Raw genomic sequence first — 21204 nt, 5'->3', positions numbered from 1 at the left:
GGGCCACTAGAGCAGGGGACTAAATCTGTTTTACATTTAAAACAAAACAAAATCAGTAAAATTAAACTCTAACTGATTAAAGCTAGTCATGTATGTAGAGAATTTGTTTAGAAAGAAAATCAGCATGTTTGAGCAATCAAGCCTTTGAGACATAGAGAGAAATAAGCCCCATGTATATTTTTGTAATGTTTATTATTTTCACAGATATGTTCTGAGCTGTTTATATGGATAATGTTTTATATATTTTTAGATGTTTTATATTTTTAATTAGTGATTTTTTTTAATAATTCCCTAAAACTCCTGGTTCCACTGGGGCTCGAACCCAGGACCTTCTGCGTGTAAAGCAGACGTGATAACCACTACACTATGGAACCATGTAACAGCATTAGAGTGTCATCCCAATTGTCCCATCTAGGTCACCATAACTGAGGTGATACAGGTGTTTCACACAGTCAGACCCAAACTCAGCTACAACTGTGCACAAAAAGATTTTGCCGGATAAAAAAATATTTGTATATATAATAATAATAATAATAATAATAATAATAAAAAATAAATAAATTAATTAATTAACAACTGCCTTCTTACACAGAACAAATATACAACAAAAATACCAAATATATATTATATAAAACATAAAGTAATAAGTCTAATATAATAAAAGTAGTAAGTTAATATTTTAAAATATTAATTCAAACATTTAATACATTAATATTTCATGATTCAGTGTCAGAATTCCAATGTTAACTGAAGATGCTGCAGTAATTAAACGTTGTTTAAAGTTGTTTGTTTCCATCATCAACCTTAAAAGATGTAATCCAACCTAAAAATGAACTTTTATTTAATGTTCATTGATATATGTCGTGATCTGTTCTCACTGCTGTTCCTGGGTCAGTGTAACGTTTAGCAGTTTAATTTTCTGACTGTATCCAGCTAAATTAGAAAACTTTAAATATTTTGAAAAAAATATTTGAAAACCTAAGTTCTTCTTTAATATATCAAATGGAAAACATTGAATAATGAAGTTTTACACTCAATTTTTTATTTTTACATTTAGCCTCAAACGGTCGGAAAATTCAACTGATAAACGTTACACTGACCAAAACTTAATCTTTTTTTTCATTAGGTAGAACGAAGAAAAAAAGGCGAATCTTCTCTCGATTTTCAGATTTGTCAATTTTTTTATGTTGTAACACGGATTTAATCTGATTCTATAATCCTTGCAAAATAGAAAAAACAGAAAATAACGATTTTTTTTTTCATTTCTCCTGAAAATCCAGTTGTGAGGTGCAGACATGAAAAAGAGCAAAATATGAAAACTTATTTCTTGTAAAGTGCACTACATTAAAAAAAAAACAAATAATGAGTTTTTACATACATTTTTCTTTTTTTTTTTTTGCATTTAGCCTCAAACAGGGACAAATAATATACTGTAATAATAATTACACTGACCATTTAGTGTCAGAATTCCAGTGTTAGCTGATGATGCCTTTCAAACAAGGTACAGTCGTTTAAAAGTTTTTTTCATTTCATTTTTCATCAAACTTAAAAGATGTAATACAGTCTAAAAGTGAACTTTTATTAAGTGTTGATTGATATCAGGAATGGTCTGTTCATATTACTGCTCCTGCTTTTAGGAACTGATTTATTTAATTTTAGATGTTTGAACTGCTAAACAGCTGAAACGGAGAATGGTAATATTCTGGCGCTGCTGAAGTTCGTTTTTATAAGATCTACGCGATTTTTAATAATTCTCAAAAACTCTTGGTTCCACTGGGGCTCGAACCCAGGACCTTCTGCGTGTAAAGCAGACGTGATAACCACTACACTATGGAACCACATGGTCCAATTCAGTCTCTGGTTGGGTCTTTAACACGGTGTCTTCGAAGTGTGTATACTGTATATTATCTTTGTCTGTATTTGATTCGGTTTAAATGTGAACGTAATTTGCAGTAAACCGAATAATTCGCTTGGATTGGGACAAAAACACCCGCGCTGGAGCTGCACGAGGCACGGCAGGGATCCACAGTGAGGCAGTGTTCAGTTCCTGATGGTATTTGTTAGGTCTGAACTGATCCTGTATCCTGTAGTTGAACACACTGGCTTTAAATCCGAACTGTTTAAGGCCTGGATAATTCGGAGTGTCCGAGTTGGCCGGACTGATTGGGATTAGAGTTATTCTGTGATCATTATTATCAGTTTAAATGAGGCAGAAACAAAATCTGCATGATTAATTATAATAATGACTGAAAGTATAGGCAAATACTGTAGAAGCATTTTAATAAAAACATGTTTAATGACACCTACAAAAGTGACTTAATTCAATGTCCATTTAGAGTATGGCTGATCACAGCTCCCTAATCAGCAGCTCTCGCTTTATGCACCTCATTTGGCTCTCCAGAATCACTATTGCATACTGCCTGTCACCACCAAAAAAAGTTCACACACGCTAATATTTGGTTGGATCACCTTAAGCTTTGATTGCTGCATGGTGCACTCATGTGTGGCATTGTTTCGATAAACTTCTGCAATATCACAAGATTTATTTCAATCCCACGTTGCACTAATTTTTCACCAAGATTGATAATGGTAGAGTCTGACCGCTGCACAAAGTCTTCTCCAGCACATCCCAAGATTCTCAATGAGGTTAAGATCTGGACTCTGTGGTGAACTCTCTCTCAATCCATGTGTAAAAATGATGATCTAATGCTTCCTGAATCCTGAACTCTTTCACAATTCCAGCCCCATGAATCTTGGCATTGTCATCTAGGAATATGCCCGTGGCGTGCCATGAGGGAAGAAAAAATGAATCCATTGATGGAATAACCTGGTCTATATTCAGTATATTCAGGTAGTCAGCTGACCCCATTCTTTCAGCACATACTGTTGCTGAACCTAAACCAGCAGACCAACTGCGGCATCAACCAACCCCACATCATTTACTTACTTAAATCAGGGTGGAGACTTTTTTTGGCCAGGCAGTGTATTTGCTCGATAATATATATACCTCATTAAAGATGCTTAAACCAACTCAACAGAAATTAGTGAAACACAAATAGATTTTGTACGCATAAAAATTAATGTTAATAAAAATTTCCACAAAAAAACTCATTTATATAACAGGGGAATTCAACAGGGCTACATAATATTTTATGTTAAATGTGTGTTAAAAGGGGTCCAAACGAATTACTATTAAATGTAAAGGGAACACAACCTCGAGTTTAATGGTGGTGGCACCCATGGATAACAGAACTGGAGGGCTCAAGCACCCTCAGCACCACTAAAAGTGAAAACAAAAAGTCATGTTTGTTGTTTTTTTTAAACAGAAATTTGTCTCTAATAAGCTAAAAAAAATCTACCCTTACCCTTCGCAGTCTTTATGCTGTTATTATCTAACGCCTTTATAATGTAGTATGTTATTGCTGTAGACTGCAGTCACTGTCCTCTGTTTAAACTTGAGTAAGAGAGGCTAGCCCTGCTGCCATTAGTCGGTCAGTGTGTTTAGATTAAAGCAGAGGTGCTAGACTAGTACTGTCTGTATGTGTATTAGATGTGTATTAGATAGTGCACACAATTTAATGCAAAAAATTCTAAAGCCATCCCTGCTGGCCACCAACCTCAACAGACGTTAATTTCAGGTTGAACGTTGGTCATGGCATCAGATGACAAAAACATTACATCAGAATGATGTCTGATACTGTTACGTGTCTGCAGTGATAACTTTAAATCAATGCCAAATCAATGTAATATCAATGTCCACAAATAAATCAATTATGACGTTGAAGATCAACATTGTTTCAATGCATTAGAGATGGAAAAATGAACGTGGATTCAATGTCCTTTTGCTTTTGTAATCATTGCAGTGCTGAGAGTAATAACTCACCACCCAAATAATAATAATAGCTGCTCTGTGGCTTTCTATCCTGTGTGTTCTAAGTATTAAAGTATAGGGTAAAAAGAGGGTAATAAAAGTAAAGTATACAGAGAAACAGATACAGGGCAACAATCAAAATAGAATAGTTTACATTTCCATTAGAATTATATATGCAGTCTATTATATATAATTAGTCATTGAAATTTAAGTTTGTTATTTAAGTTTGTTTTTGGAGTGTGTTTCCATGTTTCCATGACTGAAATGAAGAGAGTTTGTTTGAGGGACTTTAGGTTTGATGTAAAGGGAAGATCTGGTGTTATATTTAGCAGAAACTGGCTGTATTTGGGTTAGTAAGCAGGATGGTGTCTGTCCTAGAAGAGAGTAATAAATGAATGTAAACCAGTATATACTGGGACGAGCGTGTAAAGAGAGCCAATTAACCAGAGAGCAGTGATGTGTCTTAAAGAGACAAAAGGAATAACACCTGTACACATCCCGGTCTGTATGTAAATAATTAAAGGTGCGGTTGGATTAGACACTGGTCTTGCCCAAAAGGAAATAAAAGTGCTTCCCCTACGGACCTACAGTATATATGTCAGAAGATAGTTTTGAGTAGTGCACCTCTTGGTGAGAGACCTTTGACTGCTAGACATGCCTCTATAATGCACTTTAACACATTTTGTCCAGTTGGTTTTGAGACTTGGAGAGGGGACATCATTAGATTAAAAGAAGCAGGATATCATTTCTACAATTTCCCTTCATCTATAGCAGTCCATCAGCCAGCCACAAAGGCCTTTGTGTGTAGTGGTGTCATGAAGGAAAAACCTGAACTGCTCAGGACTGGAATCGTATTGTTTTAAAGAGCTACTAAACCCTAAACCCTATTTTTTCATTAATTGCTGAAATGTGTTCCTTTCAAGTTGTCTTCAATGGTTGAAGCTTCCTCAATGGTTACATTTTATAAACCTTTGCTAATCTTTATAAAACGCTTTTATTACAATAATTTCTGTTTCTGCAGCACCCTCTCAGGTTTAACTGTGCTACAGGTGAGACACTTACAATATGCAGCTCAGTTAATCAATATGACCGCACCCCTGCTGACGTTCAACCATCTCCCTGCTATCAGAGGCACAATGCACAGCCCTATTAGCTCTCCCTCCTGCCCCACCCCTAAACCCATACATCACCCAGTGCCCCTCCCAAACTACTCCTACCACTTTTTATTTTTAGCAATTTTCAAATTTGAGTTGAGGGTGGAGTCTGCAAAAATCAGGGGGTTTAGTTACATAATTTCCGGAGGCTTTTCGTGATTTACTAGTTTTTCTATCAATTTCCTTTAATTGTCTAATGCAGGTAATGAGGGTAAAAGAACAGTTTCACGTGCGGCATGCGTATGCAACTCGATGTGACCTATTGGATTAAATGCTTTCTGGCAAAACTTTATTTTTTCTGTTGCATTATATATTTTAAGATTGATGATTTAATCAAAGTCCATTTAGGTTTTGAATGGCTCATAACATTTTTAGGAGAAAGACGTTCCTTAGAGATAACAATAATTTTTATAATCATTATGTTAACATCACTGTAAGAACACCGTACAGAATACTTATTGAACCATAATGTTAAATCAACAAAAAAAATCAATGTTAATAGGCCTTTTATGATAATTACAATAAAAGGAAATAACCTCGGTAATATATGATCATCATGATATTGTTTATTGTGTTTATTTGTATGTTTTTCACATATGTAACAGTGAACAGTATTTTAGCCAGCCATGCTAAATGACCAATCAGTGCATCTGTGACTCAGTGTTCACACAGTGTAGACAGACTGCAGTAGGTGGAGAAAAAAGGTATTTATTTCCCAAACTATGATTGATTGCAAATTTAGTTTCATTAAAAGTTTTTTTAAATTGTATGAATGTTTGTTAAGCTATTCTATGATCATTATGTCAGTGTCATTTAATGATCTTAAAATGGCAATATTATTGTTTATATCGTTTAATTTCTGCAAATATACAGCTCTGGAATAATTAAGAGACCACTTCAGTTTCTAAATCAGTTTCTCTGATTTAACAATTTATAGGTATACGTTTGAGTAAATTGAGCATTGTTTTAAACTACAGACAACATTTCTCCCAAATTCCAAACAAAAATATTGTCATTTAGAGAAATGAGAAAATGGCTGGAATAACAAAAAAAGATGCAGAGCGTTTAGACCTCAAATATTGCAAAGAAAACAAGATCATATTCATGAAATTTGATTTCAGAAACCAGTTTTTATGCACCTTGGCATGTTTCTTCCACCAGTCTTACATACTGATTTTGGATAACTTTATGCCACTCTTGGTGCAAAAAAATCGAGCAGTTCAGCTTGGTTTAATGGCTTGTGATCATCCACCTTCCTATTGATTATATTCCAGAGTTTTTCAATTTGGTAAAATCAAAGAAAATCATCATTTTAAGTGGTCTCCATATTTTTTCATTGCTGTATAACGTCCACATAACGTTTTTATTGCGATAGGCCTAGACGTGAACAAAACGTTTTTGATCAACGTTGTTTCAATGCATTAGAGAATTCCTGCGTTAGATGATTCGGTCTTGTCAGTTAATCAGTCGAATAATCAGGCTTGCCGAATATTCGCTGCGTCCTTTGATCAGTCGACCCCGCCAAGAACGACTCCGCTCACCTGTTCGCGGGAAGCGCGCGGGCTTTAGGACCCTGGGTGCGCGAGTGTTTTCTCCAGCTGCTGCGGGTGAACGCTGGCGCTGAGGGAAGCTCGCGCGGAGAATCTGCCCGAAATCCTCCTGCCTTCAATCCTGCGCGCGATCGCGGAGCTGAACCGAGCGAGATCCACAGGCACGCGCACGGTCGGTCGAGCGGGAGGTCTCCTTCTGCATGCACGCTGCCCAGTGCTGGACGGCGCGCGGGGTCGGCTCGCGGCGGTGAGGTAGGTAATGCAAGGCGGCGGCAGCACGCGATTAAACCCAGCTCAACAAAGGCGAGCCGGAGCGCGAGCGAGGGGGCATTAAAGGGGACATTGCAACAATGTAAACTTTGCTGCTGCTGCTGCGCGTGCGAGTGAGTGAGTGAGTGAGCGCGTGCGAGCGGCGGTGGGTGGACCGCAGCAGCAGCAGTAACAGCCTCGTGAGCTCCGGGACTAACGTTACCGTTAGCCTAGGAGGTCTCGTGCTATAGTGGAGGGAGTGAGTGAGTGGCTAACGATAAGGGCAAGGCGACCGCAGTCTCGAGCCATCGGGACAGGCTGTGACGTGTTTTTAGGCCTACGAAAGTGATGGGACAGCGGGCGCGCGGGCAGTGCGGTGGTCAGCGCTGCTCTAATTCCTGTAGCGAGGGTTCACGTGCCTGCGCGAGAGGGTTCGCATCCTTCTTGTACGCGGATAACGTGTCCGCGTGGGGCCTGTATACTGGTGACCCAACTGAGAGAAAACAAGAAAGTTTTGCCAGAGGGCTCCATGTTGACCCCAGCGTAGGGTATGGATGCCCACCAGGGTCAGTGATGGGACCAAAACATGGGCACTGGACACGGGGGCCTAGATGGGACCCTAATGAGATATCAGAGCCCACCATGGCCATCTGGGCTGATTGGGATTTTGGTTTTACCTAGGGCTGTGTATGGACAAGAACGTGATAATATAACGTGTATCACAATTAAGGGTGAGAGGTTAATCAAACTAATTTGATAAAATCAGTCAAATTACTGTTTTATTACGATGTTTAAAATATTTTCTAAACCCTCCTGTTATGTTCATTTGTCAAAAACAGCAATGGTGTTCCCAGGTCCATTTGACCCGGTGCACGTTTAATTATCCAAAAGATGCATGAAACAAACCAAAAATACTAACAAGCAGTGTTATTATTATTCCATCAATATATAGTGCAGTGGTGTTCCTTACGGCTGACAGGTGATGGTTCAATTAGGATAATAAAGAAATTACATGTTAACGTTTTTTAAAATGTTTTTCTACTTTACTACTTTATAAAACAATAGTTTCACATAACACTGAAACATAACATTTGCAATTTTTAGTTTTTGTTTTAGTATTAGTTTTTGCAGGGTTTGGTTGCAAATATGTGAGATGAACCATTTTCATATTATATGTTGATTACAGTAATTAAGACAAACAGAACAAGTTTCATTCTGAAAAAATACTATTTTTCCTAGATCTTCAAACTTTAAAACCTGTAACATAACAGGAGGGTTAAATGAAATACAAGGAGATTATGTTTATACTGTGTTTAATATAAACCTGTCTAAAAATACATATATCATAATTAAAGAATATATTTTTTTATTTTTAATATACTATGTCCAACGGCCCTAACCACAATACATAGGTTATAATTAAAATATTATATCATATTGCGATACTGTAAATCCAGTTTGATCACATTCCCAAAATCTAAGTAAGCATTAACGTGCTTTCGCAAAATGTGTGACGCGAGAGGGTTTGCATCCTTCTTGTGCCAAGATAATATGCCCATGTGGGGCCTGTAATGGTGGACCAACTGAAAAAAAACAAGAGCTCCATGTCGACCCACCAGGGTTAGTGATGGGTCCAGTTTGGGTTGGACACTGTATATGGGGGCCTAAATGTGTGGGGTCAAGTTTTTCCTCAGGGTGTAAACGGAAACCAGTCCAGTAAGAGCAGCTCCAAACCTCCTCTTTCTGACCTGCATTCATTTTCTTATTACAGTTAAATGTAAAACTCACTATTATCAGCACACAGTGGTGGACAATTAGGCTGCAACTTTTCTCTTGCTCATGCTGACTGTGTGTAAACCAGAGTTTCACAGTGTATGGCTGTTAAGTCACTGTAAAAATATAAAACACCTGAAGCCATTACGTTTAAACGTTTAAAATGACCACAGCAGCATTTAAGGTGGAATGATAATTTTGAACAATCTAACATCTTGATGTAAGTGATTTGCTAAAGGTAATAAAGTATATTTAAGAGCAGGAAACTGACTAAATAGCAGCAAATTATAGGTAGTGCCATTGCTTGTGCAGGTGCTATCTTAATTAAGACACAAGTCACATGAACAAAATAATAAGTTAGGCAGGCAGACTAGAGGAATGGTTATTAAAATTGAATGGTATTGTCCACTTTAGGGGTGTTGGAAATCATATTACAAGATTCATTCAAGCATGGATATTGTAAATTTATTGTAATATTTTTGTGTCCTGGCTGTTTATTGTCAAAAACTTGGTGATATATGATATGTATCACAATAAAGGGCTGATGATTCAAATATCACTGATTATTGCGATACTGTAAACCCAATTTGATCATATTTATAAAATCTATAGTAAAAGAAAAGTTTATTCAATCACAACAGCAGGATTTATCACAGGTAATTTCACAGGAACACATGTGCCACACACACTTATGTACACGCATTGTTACCAGTGGTTCTTTGCCAGTTGTGTGAATGGTACCATGGTGCCATGGTACAATGTTTGATTTATTGTTTATGGTAAATGCAGCATTCCAACTGACACTTGTGGAATCAAAGGGTGCGGGGGGGCAACCAAGTGATCGAGTGCCAACTAGGATGACCCTTCTTACAATGAAACATATCGATGTGCCCTCTAGATAAAAATATATAATGTGTTTTAATTGAGTGCCTATCTATAAGTGCCCCGCTGTCCTTTCAGTCGTAAAGGGTGCCGTTATGTAGTGCCTTCTCTGTTGCCCTCTACTAGAGAGTGTCTCAAAGGGTGATCTTTGCTAAGTATCGTATTGTAGAGAATTAATCTCGTGATATATCGAGTATCGCAGAATCACAGTATCATGATGTTTCGGAATCCTATGCAGCATATTGCAATAATATGGTATTAAAAGATGCCCTGTGGTTACTGCTGCAACCCATTTAGCATTAATGTCCTGAATTAAGGTTGGTTTATACTTCTGCTTCAAGTCAATGCATTGTCTAAGTAAGTAAGTGTAAGTGTTGCACTGACCCTGGTGAGCATTTATTCATATGTTGGGAGGTAATTACTATTGTTCATTGCTTCCCAGCGCTAGGCTTCCACAGTTGTGGAATATGGAATATTTAATACATGTATATTAGCCTTAGCTCAGATTTTGAAGTTGCTGTTGAGGTTATATTGAAACTGTGGAAACTCATGTTGCTAAGCTATTTTTTTTTTTTAGAGATTTTTTACGTAAGGTGAGCCTACCACAGGCATTACTATAATGCCATCATTGGCTGGCACCAAAAAATGTTGGGGGCTTTGTGAGGTCAAAGGAGCTGCCATTATGATCTGAGGGTTGCCTGAAGTAAGATAATACGGTTTCTCTCTGTGTGGCTACAGTAGGGGGCGCTCTCTTCTCTCATTCCTATTGTGATGTTGTTTGGTCATTACAGCGTCTGGTAGCTGATGTATTAGAGCTGGGAATCGAATTCAGCACCCCCACCATGAAAAGCACCCCCTCTTGACAGTGCGTATACACCATCCTCTTGATAAAAGCACTTTAACTTTACTTAGAAATGTGCCCCGAGAGGGGGTGCTTTTCCTGGTGGGGGTGCTAAATTTGGCACAACACCGGCACTTTCCTCTAGATAGTGTGCTGTGATGCTGCCTAGTAATGCTGCTTTGATTGGTGGTATTTAGAAAGGAGGCATCATGTATCAGAAGATGAATGCTCATTAAGGAGTGGGTGAGGTAATTGGCTTTCCAAATTGGAAAAAAGTAGATAAAATTAGAAAAAAATGGATTGTTTGATAGCAAAAAGTTTGCTTTTCTTAAATAGGGTGTGTAACTAAAAGTGTTGTTATTGGTATTTTGCTTTAGGGGGCCCGGAGTCTTTATCTCCTTCTCATTCTCTCTATTTTGCTACTCTTGTTTTCTCTATTTCTATCTTTCGCTTTTTCTCCCCTGTCTATTTCTCTTTTGTCTCTCTCATTCTCTCTATCTATTTATCTCTCTCATTCTCTCTATTTATCTCTCTCATTCTCTCTTTCTTTTTTTCTATCTCTCTCGTTCTGTGTTCTCTCTCTATTATTATTTTTCTTTCTTTCTTGCCCTCCTATCTATCTATCTATCTATCTATCTATCTATCTATCTATCTATCTATCTATCTATCTATCTATCTATCTATCTATACACCCCTGCTCTCTTTTTACTTCCTCTCTCTTCCTTTCCCTCTCTCTCGTTCCCTCCCTCCCTCTCTGCCCCCCCCCCCCCCTCTCTCTCTCTCTCTCTCCTCTCTCTCTCTTCCTGTCTCGCGCGCGCACTGATCTGGATAGATGCTCTCGGAGGAGGCGGTACGGTCGCGCGCTGTTATCTGTTTTAGTGTAGCGTTACTATATACTTTGTCTAAATTTTAGAACATCAAAGTCGTCGCGAGACGCAGCGCAGCGTGCTGTTCGGTTTGGCGCGAGAGCAGACAAACATTAGCAAGTACGGGAGCTCTGGCTCGGACAGTCCGCGAGCTCGCCGTAAAGCCCGCAGTGGAGCCCGCGCTTCACTCCGGGTAACCGGGGGAAAGCTCCGAGTGTCTGAGCGCGAGGGGGGCGTGTGGTTATTCAGTAATTCAGTGAAAGGGGTGGGGTGGTCCTGGCAGCGCGTGACTCCCCCCAGTCCTTATCAGAAAGCCCACAGTAGACTGGTAGCAGGTCTGTCTGTCTGTCAACGACTTTCTTACTGCTGTTTTGACGAAATTCTCTCAAACTATAGCAAACCCGGTGGAGGTAGTAATGTTGCAAAATTTTATTTTAACCTAACCTAAAATGCTGTATTATAGCTTTGAGTTGAGAATTATAAGCGAAGATTTGTACTTGTATTTTTAATGAACTTGTATAATAAAATCTGTACTTGTAGCTTTGACTTGAGCACTTGTCAACTAAAATGTGTACATGTAGCTTTGACTTGAGAACTTGTGGCTTTGACATGAGAACTTGTAAGCTACAATTTGTACATGTAGCTTTGAGAACTTGTCAACTGTAATTTGCACTTGTAGTTTTACTTCAAGCTTTGTACTTCAAATTTGTACATGTAGCTTTGACTTGAGAACTTGTAGCTTCGGCTTAAGAACTTGAAAGCTACAATTTGTACATGTAGCCTTCTAACTTTGACTTGAGAACTTGTAGCTTTGGCTTGAGAACTTGCAGTCTTGACATGGGACCTTGTAAGCTAAAATTTGTACTTGTAGCTTTGACTCAAAAACCTGTAAGCTACAAAAATTGCACTAGTAGTCTTGACTTGAGAACTTATTGTAACAAATTTACCTTATACTAACATTACAGCATATTACAGCATAAAAAAAAAACTAAAACCAGCTGTGCACGTTTTAACTCAGGTTTTACTGCTACTTTTAATTTATAATAAATAATAATATAATAAAATTCTAGATCTCCCCTAATTCTGATTAGCACAAATTATAATTTCTTTAACAGAGTATTACTAGTAATTAGATTTATGTAATAGAGTTTTGACTAGAAGTACAAAATATTAATGATATCTAAATGGAAAGTTTTACTAGTCTTTTATAGATTTTATAGAAATTCCTTGTAAATCAATGGTTACATATGACTTCTCACATTTACATTAAATATATATGGTTCTGGTCATGAGACTAGTCAGAATAGATATAAAGATCTATAGATCTGATTTACAGATATCTGTGATTTTGAGTTTTACTGGTAAATTGAGTTAGGACTAGGCTAAAACAGCTTGTCGTACTGGTATATAAGGTGTATGTAAGTTCAGCGCACAAGCTAGCCAAATAGCCACGGGCAGACTGCACCCCCCCCCCCCCCCCACACACACACACACTGAAGCTGTGTCTTTGGTCTTTATACGTGTGGATGAGTTGCTGTGGCTGTGTTGCTGTGGCTGTGGTCCCGACTATCTGTGTGTGTGTCTGTGTGTGAGCTTAATAAAGAGAAATAGGTCATCATCTAGAAGAAACACCACTCATCACATTTCTCAGGCTGCGCTAGAGCGACTGGACAGAGCTTGTCTTACTTAACAACAGCAAACTCCCCCATTCCTGCTTTATTTACAGGTAGCCTAGAACAGCCTGTCAAATGAGGTACAGAGCATTCAGATAGGCTGGGCTATTTCAACCATGATGATCCTCTTTTCTGGTAGCAGCACAGTTTTAAAGGCGTTTCTTCTGGACGCCCCTCTGGTCGATGTATCCATGTCAACTAAAGGCTGACAGAAAGAAAATCTGTGTCTATTTATATATAATCAAGAGATGGTCATAATGTTATGCCTGATAATCCTAAAAATAATAATTCCCAGTATAAGACTGTTCTCTCTTTACTGTTATCCCACTAGAAACACATAAGCAAGCCGTGTACTTTCTTTTTAGAAATTAAATCTCAGATGGTAACTTGTGCAGCAGGTGCAACATTATGATATGGTCATTTTTTTATTTTGTATAAATTAGATTTGAATATATCAATATGTTGTATTAAAGTGTAAAATAAACCAGAATATGTTTTATATTTAACATTTTTTTCAAAGTAGCTTCTTTTGCTTAGATGATCAGTTTTACACATCTCTGCTGGATTGCCTCAGTCAGTTTTATGAGGTAGAGTCACCTGGACTTTAGTTAACATTTAGTTAACAGCTGTGCTGAACTCATCAATGAACTCGTCAGTTAATTACTTTGAATTTCTTGCCTCTTAATAAAGTGTTTGAGAGCATCAGTTAAAGTAAAGTAGTGAAGAGGTAGAGTTACAGGTATACAGTGAATAGTGAATATTTGAGTAATGTTCTAATCCAGATTATGAGAAACAAGAACTACTCAATTAAATAAAGAAACAAAGAACTTAAATAAATGATGGTCTGTCAATTTGAAAAATTGAATAACTTTTTTTGTCAACTGCAGTCACCACAAATACCATCAAAAAATCTATAATGGGTGGGGCTCTAAGTCACATTTTTACTTTACTGTGAAAATGTTATAATTGCACTACTGAACATTTTGCACTTTTTTTTCATATTTCACTGCTGTAGATAATCACTGTTATCATGCACATATTTCTAGCCTGGATGTAAATTTGACACCAATTTAGCATTTATATTAAGTTAGTTTAATTAACAGTTTCATTGTACAAGGAAACTTGTTTCTTACTGTTACATGACAATAAACTCTTTGAATCTTCAAGTGCTCCATGGGTCTAAAGCACTGCCACTTTGATCAGGAGATTGCTGGTTCGAATCCTGGTTATGCAGCTTCATATCAGCTGCCAGAGTCCTGAGAGAGCACAATTGCCCTTGCTCTCTCTGGTTGGGTAGATGGCGCTCTTTCCCCTCATCACTCCTAGGGTGATATCGATCAGCACAAGGTGTCTGTGAGCTGATGTGTTGGAACCGAGTTGCTGCAGTTGGAAAAGAGGCGGAGTCCGAATGTGTCGGAGGAGGCATGTGCTTCACCGTCCTGGTATTGGGGGGCATCACTAGTGATAGGGAGAGTCTTAATGAGTGGGTTGGGTAATTGGCCTTATGAATTCGAAAGACAATGGATAAAAATGAGAAAAAAAAGTTAAGATGAAACTGGATGAGATGGTGTATCCAAACTTTTGTCTGGTACTGTATGAACAGTATATATTGCCCAGACATGCTCTTTTAGTCTTATGAAGGCTGCTAGTTTTGGGTTGTTGTGGGTTTTGAGTGGTTAAGAATGTGGTGTTTTTGGGCTCAGAGGGGCTTTACAGGTCAGTTCGAATCCCAGTTTATGGAGCATGTGGGATTTAAATGTTATGTAAATGCCCAGAAGATGTTTAAATGGGAAATCTCCTAATATTTAGTGATTAAATATCTGATCTGTTGTGTTTGGGCACTTTTGGTGACCAAGCCGAGTTTAAACTGAATGACTGAGCATTCCTTAACTCCTTCCACATTTGTGTTTCTGTCCTTAACTCGTTGTTCAGTGCAATACAGTTGCAAATTAACGATTGGTTTGAAATATTAGCTTCTGGTAAAGCCTCTAAACTTAATAATGATAATGTGTGTTTTTTGCCATTTCATTATCTTAAAAGTGGTCTCAATTTCATCTGATTGGTATTAAAAAGTCTTTAAAAGTCTTATATTTCATTTGCCCATACCTGCAGATACCCTGCGGGAAAAATCATCGGTAAAATAGTAATAATGATAAACAAATTGGCATGTTTAAAGCTTTTTAAAATAATTGGAGAATATTATATTTTATAGGAAATGAACTGTTGGCCATGTTGTGAGCTCTGGGCCTGAGTGTCAGTTCTCTAAACAGTGTTTTTCCTCCTCTCTAAGAGAACAGTTAGAGTTGTGGTTGTGGGCTCACACTGTGTCTGGCCAAAGCCCAGAACCTGCAGACTGTGTGAAAAGAAAAATAACGGACCTATATGATCCATAGCAAGATGATGTGTAATTACGGGAGCTTGGCTGGCAGAGACTGTACACTATACACAGGACAAGAAATATTAAGTATTAAAAATAGCTTCTTTTCTTTTTTTTTATCATCTGGAGAAATCAGAAGAAACCTTTAATTGTATTATATTGTTTTGTTTGTATACAGCTAAAGTGAAGAGTATATAAATGTTACATTTATTTCTAGAGTTATACTGAGATGTAGTCTCTGTCTGTAAGTTCTTAATGTGTATATCGACATTGGCATATTTAATATACATGTTATTGGATATTGGATATTGGATTGGAATATTGGATATCGACATCGGCCCAGAATTTCTGAACAAAATGGCCAAATTATTTAAATCATAATTAGTTTCTTATTTTTTGTTCATACAGTAAAATATAAAAACCTGCATGTACATACAAAAGTCTGAAACATTAATTTGAAAATCACCTCACATTTACTAGCTATATCATTTTCTATCATTACATACAGTACCAGTCAATAGTTTGAGCACACTTTTAATTTTCTGGTTTCTCATTATTTGAAAAGTTCTGCATTGTAGATTAATGCTAAAATTATTCAAACTATGAAGAAAAAACAAAAATGTTTTAAACAAACCAGAATAGGTTTAATATTCTATATTCTTCAAAGTAGCACCTCTTGCTGAGATTATCAGTTTTGCACATCTCTGCTGGATTTTCTCAGTCAGTTTTATGAGGTAGAGTAACCTGGAGTTCAGGCTTTCAGTTAACAGCTGTGCTGAACTCGTCAAGAGTTAATTACTTGAATTTCTTGTCTCTTAATAAAGTGTTTGAGAGCATCAGTTGGGTTGAAACCACAAGTTAACAGCATCTCAGATAAGAGTAGTTTGGTTTGTTTAACACTTTTAAGTTACTAAATGATTTCCTATGTGTTCCTTCATAGCCTGGATGAATTCACTATTCATTTACTATGTAGGAAAATGAGAGGGTGTGTCCTAACATTTGACTGGTACTGTATATTGAGTTATTGTATAGTCCTACCTTTGCACTAGGAAATGCAATGGAACTTTATGGCTGGACTTTAAGAACCATGTTGATGCTCATCTGTAGTCACTACAAAAGGAAGATTCCTGCTGTTCTCATTTTCCATGACATTTCTACCAGATGCAGGTTATATCTCCCCAGTATCATTCTTTTGCAATATTGGATACACAGAGTGCATTATTAATGTCATAACATTTTGTATTATTGACCTCTTTTGAAAACTCTGTATTTTTAATATTGCAATATGTATTGCAGAAATATGTATTGCAATATCATTTTGATGCAGTGTTATGCAGCCCTACCACAGCTTTCTTTTTTTACAACTGCATATTAAAATGTTGAATGTTTTTAAAAATTCATATTACCCTTATTGAAACATTCTCTATTGTGACATACTAGTTAATCTCAAAAAAGTACTTGATATAACACAGTGGACCAACCCCAGCAGATGACAGACGTGTCTCTCCAAACCATCAGCAGAGTCTGGAGGAAGAGTGGAGAGACACATAGTCCAAACTGCTTGAGGTCTAGTGTGAAGTTTCCACCTATCAGTGATGGTTTGGAGAGACATGTCTGTCATCTGCTGGTGTTGATCCACTGTTTTTTATTATCAAGTCTAAAATCAGTGCAGTTTTGCTTTCCCACAAAATCTTACAGCACTTCATGCTTCTCTCTGCTACTGACAACTTTTATGGAGATGCGGATTTCATTTTCCAGCAGGACTTGGTCATATATAATATTAACATTTTCGAAGACTTAGATTTTTGGGTTTCCATTGGCTGTAAGTCATAATCATCAACAATAAAATAAATAAAAACGCTTAAAATAGATCACTCTGTGTGTAATACATCTATATAATGAGTTTCACATTTTGAACTAAATTTATCAAATAAAGTAACTCTTTAATGATATTCTTATTTTTTGAGATGCAATAGTATATTTATATATATTTATCCTTTTTAAATTATGGGTTAAATTAAGGATTAAGTAGATCCATTGAGGGTAGAGAAAGGGAGAGAGAGGGTAGACAAAAATGGGGTACCTGTCCAACACCCTTTTATTATTGACAGTGAAGCACCAAAAAGGATTCCACTATGGTTACGAGTGGAAAAAAACTTGCATAGAGGTGAAAAACAAAAACATGCAGAGGAATGACTTTACGAATCCAGATCTGAAGGTTATCTGTTCTGATTATTGACAGGCAACCAAAAACTCAAACGCAGCTTCTTCTCTACTTAACAATCATCAGTGAACAAATAAACATGTATAGAGATAAGCATATCTGAGAAATAGGCAACTTTAGGAGACACTGGTGTGAAAATTGGCCTAAATTGATCTAGACTGTACTCTTAAACCATTTCCACACACACTGTCAATGCATGTACTTTTCTGGAATTAAATTGTACACACATAGTAACATGTGTAGAAGGTGCAAAACTAGGATATAGTATTTTTCTTGTAGAAAATGTTTTCAAGTATAACAGTATTTTGGATATATGGCCTGGCCCTCTAATGACCTGCTTGTAATGGTAATTTTCTTTAGTAACTTTTTGTATATTGCTTATTTACCCCATGCTGCAGATCATCATGCACCTCATCTGGGATATTCAGGAACTAGAGGTGTACAATATGGACATATATAATCAGATGTGCAGTAATGCTGTTGGGTATCCTGATATTGAGATAAAATTTAATCGATAAAGATCCTAAAATTTAAGCTTTAAGGTTTTTTGGCCCTTGGTTTGACTGCAGTCATTTTTATTAGGATAAGAAGGTGTGTGTTTTCACAGTGTACCTTAGTTTACCTCACCCTGCCTCACACTACCTCAATCTGTCTCGCTCAACCTTCGTCTGCCTCACTCTGTCTCCATCTACTTCACCCTGCCTCACTCTACCTCTGTGTGCTTCACTCTACGTTATTCTACCGCACCCTGCCTCACTCTACTTGTGTGCTTCACTCTATATTATTCTACAGCACTCTTTCTCACTCTACCTTGCTCTACCTCAGTTTGCCTCACTCTACCTTATTTTTCCTCACCCTGCCACACTCTACCTTTTTCTACCTCACCCTACCTTATTCTACCTTAGTCTACCTTGCGCTACCTCACGTTGCCTTGCTCTATTTCACTCTACCCTCACTCTTCTTCACTACATTTCTCTGCCTCTCACTGCCTCGCTCAACCTTTATCTGCCTCACTCTGTCTCCATCTACTTCACCCTGCCTCACTCTACCTCTGTGTGCTTCACTCTACCTTATTCTACCGCACCCTGCCTCACTCTACAGAATCTCTTTTATTCTATCTTGTTCTACCTCAGTTTGGCTCGCTCTACCTCACTCTACCCTCACTACATTGCTCTGCCTGTCTCTATTTTACTCGGCCTCGCTCGATCTCCGTCTGCCTCACTCTGTCTCCATCTACTTCACCCTTCCTCAATGTACCTTATTTTACCTCACTTTACCTTACTCGTGATTATTCCCTTATCTTATTCACTCATCCTGCCTCACTCTACCTCTGTGTGCTTCTATACTGCCTGCTTCACTCTACCTTATTTTACAGCACCCTGCCTCTATCTACCTCACTACATATCTCTACCTCTCTCTGCCTCGCTCAACCCCTGTCTGCCTCAACCTGTCTCCATCTACTTCACCCTGCCTCACTCTACCTTATTCTATGTCAACTTATTCACCCTTTCTACCTTATTTACTAATTCTGCCTCACTCCACCTCTGTGTGCTTTACTCTAACTTATTCTTCCACACCCTGCCTCACTCTACAGAATCTCTGTTCCTCACTGTACCTCGCTCCACCTCACTCTACCCACATTGCTCTGCCTTTCTCTATTTTACTCTACCTCTCTCTGCCTCTCTCAACCTCTGTCTGCCTCACTCTGTCTCCATCTACTTTACCCTTCCTCAGTCTACCTTTTTCGTGATTATTCCCTTATCTTATTCACTCATCCTGCCTCACTCTACCTCACCCTGCTTTACTCTACCTTATTCTACAGCATTCTGCCTCACTCTGCAGTATCTCTCTTTCTCACTCTACCTTGCTCTACCTCAGTTTGCCTCACTTTACCTTATTCTTCCTCACCCTGCCACACTCTACCTTTTTCTACCTCACCCTACCTTATTCTTCCTCACCCTGCCACACTCTGCCTCTGTGCCTCACTCTACCTTGCTCTCCCCCACTCTGCCTCGCTCTATTTCTAAACTCACCCTTCACTACATTGCTCTACCTCTTTGCTTGTCTTTACCTTACTCTACCTCTCTCTGCCTCTCTTAACCTCCGTCTGCCTCACCCTGTCTCCATCTACTGCACTCTTCCTCAATCTACCTTATTCTAGGTCACTTTACCTTATTCACCCTTTCTACCTTATTCACTCATTCTGCCTCACTCCACCTCTGTGTGCCTTACTCTAACTTATTCTTCCACACCCTGCCTCACTCTACAGAATCTCTGTTCCTCACTCTGCCTCGCTCTACCTCACTCTACCCTCACTACATTGCTCTTCCTTTCTCTATTTTACTCTGCCTCTCTCTGCCTCGCTCAACCTCTGTCTGCCTCACTCTGTCTCCATCTACTTTACCCTTCCTCAATCACTTTACCTTATTCAACTTTTCTACCTAATTCACTCATCCTGCTTCACTCCACCTCACCATGCCTCAGTCTACCTTATTCTACCTCTCTTAACCTTATTCACTCATCCTGCATTACTCTACCTCACTCATCCTCACCCTGCCTCTCATTCTACTTTACTTTACCTCTTTCTGCCTTGCACTTCACTCTACCTTATGCTACCTTATTCCACTTTACACCTACCACAATTTTAGAACCCCTGGTTTAAGCAAGCAAGCAAACAAATGTAGACACAAACAAATGTAATGCTATAAAACCTACAAAAATAGAAAATGTAGATATAGATTAGAAATAGATTAAAATCATTAATATTGTAGTAAACGCTGCACACGTACTGAGGTCAACTTTAGGATGTTTAATGTACCACAGTTTGAGGACCACTGGGTTAAGCAAACAAAAATAAAAAAGCTAGAAAACAAATACAGAGTGAAACATTACAGATTACAATTTTAAATATTGTGCAAGTGCATGCAACATATTACACCAGAGGTCATCTGGTTTACCACTTTTATTGAGGATATTTAATGTACCACCGTTTAAGGACCACAGAGTTATGCAACTAAACAAAGAATTATATATACACAAATAAAAGGCTTTATAAATTACAGATAATTGTTTTATATAGATTTTTATCCTGCATATTTTAGTAAAGGCAGAAATGTTTTGGTGTGCCACCTTGATGTTTTGTGTACCACAAGGTACCACAGCTTGTGAAACACTGGGTTTCTTTTAATACAGGTAAAACGTCAGTACTTAATATTGTAGTATACGCATCACACCTTTTGAGATTATCTGTTGTACCATTTTGGGATGTTTTGCAAACCAGCAGTGGTACAAGTACCACAGTTTATGAGGCCAATGGGATAAGCAAACAGACAAAAAAATATTAAACAAATGTAATACAATTAAAAAATACTATTGAAAATTATATAGATTTCAATCTTTAAGATTTTTAATTACTCTCAGAAAATTGTATTGTCTGATGTACCACACCACACACAAACCACAGTTTGAGAACCACTTAATAGTTAATATAAACTATAAAAATAACCCCAAACAAATAAAATTCTAGAAAGAAGGAAAACATTTTACATTGCAACCCTTGGTATTTCAGTTTAATATTAATATTTGAGGTCCACCTTAAGAAGTTTTGTGTACCACCAGTGGTATGAACCACAGTTTGAGAACCATTGGGTTTAGCAAACAAACAAATGTACAGCTATAAAACAAAGAGGTATATTTTTATTTATGTTTTAATTCTTAATGTTTCGGCACACAGCTAATTTTCTG

At 37.7% G+C, this 21204-nt stretch overlaps 1 protein-coding gene and 2 non-coding genes across 3 annotated transcripts in view; 1 reads left to right on the top strand and 2 right to left on the bottom strand.

The window, feature by feature from the left end:
- Positions 1-301: 301 nt before the first annotated feature.
- On the bottom strand, positions 302-374 carry trnav-uac (transfer RNA valine (anticodon UAC)). The gene has a single exon. It is a non-coding gene; the product is annotated as a tRNA-Val (tRNA).
- A 1391-nt stretch (positions 375-1765) lies between these two features.
- On the bottom strand, positions 1766-1838 carry trnav-uac (transfer RNA valine (anticodon UAC)). The gene has a single exon. It is a non-coding gene; the product is annotated as a tRNA-Val (tRNA).
- A 4793-nt stretch (positions 1839-6631) lies between these two features.
- The window catches only part of bcorl1 (BCL6 corepressor-like 1), a 46249-nt gene continuing 31676 nt past the window's right edge, over positions 6632-21204 (top strand). Inside the window, exon 1 of the mRNA XM_049484117.1 lies at positions 6632-6827. The gene's annotated coding sequence lies outside the window, so the exon portion shown is untranslated. The remainder of the gene's footprint in view (positions 6828-21204) is intronic.

Source organism: Astyanax mexicanus, chromosome 10 (genome assembly GCF_023375975.1).
Source record: "Astyanax mexicanus isolate ESR-SI-001 chromosome 10, AstMex3_surface, whole genome shotgun sequence".
NCBI classification, from domain to species: domain Eukaryota; kingdom Metazoa; phylum Chordata; class Actinopteri; order Characiformes; family Acestrorhamphidae; genus Astyanax; species Astyanax mexicanus.
This window is presented reverse-complemented; position numbering and strand designations above follow the sequence as displayed.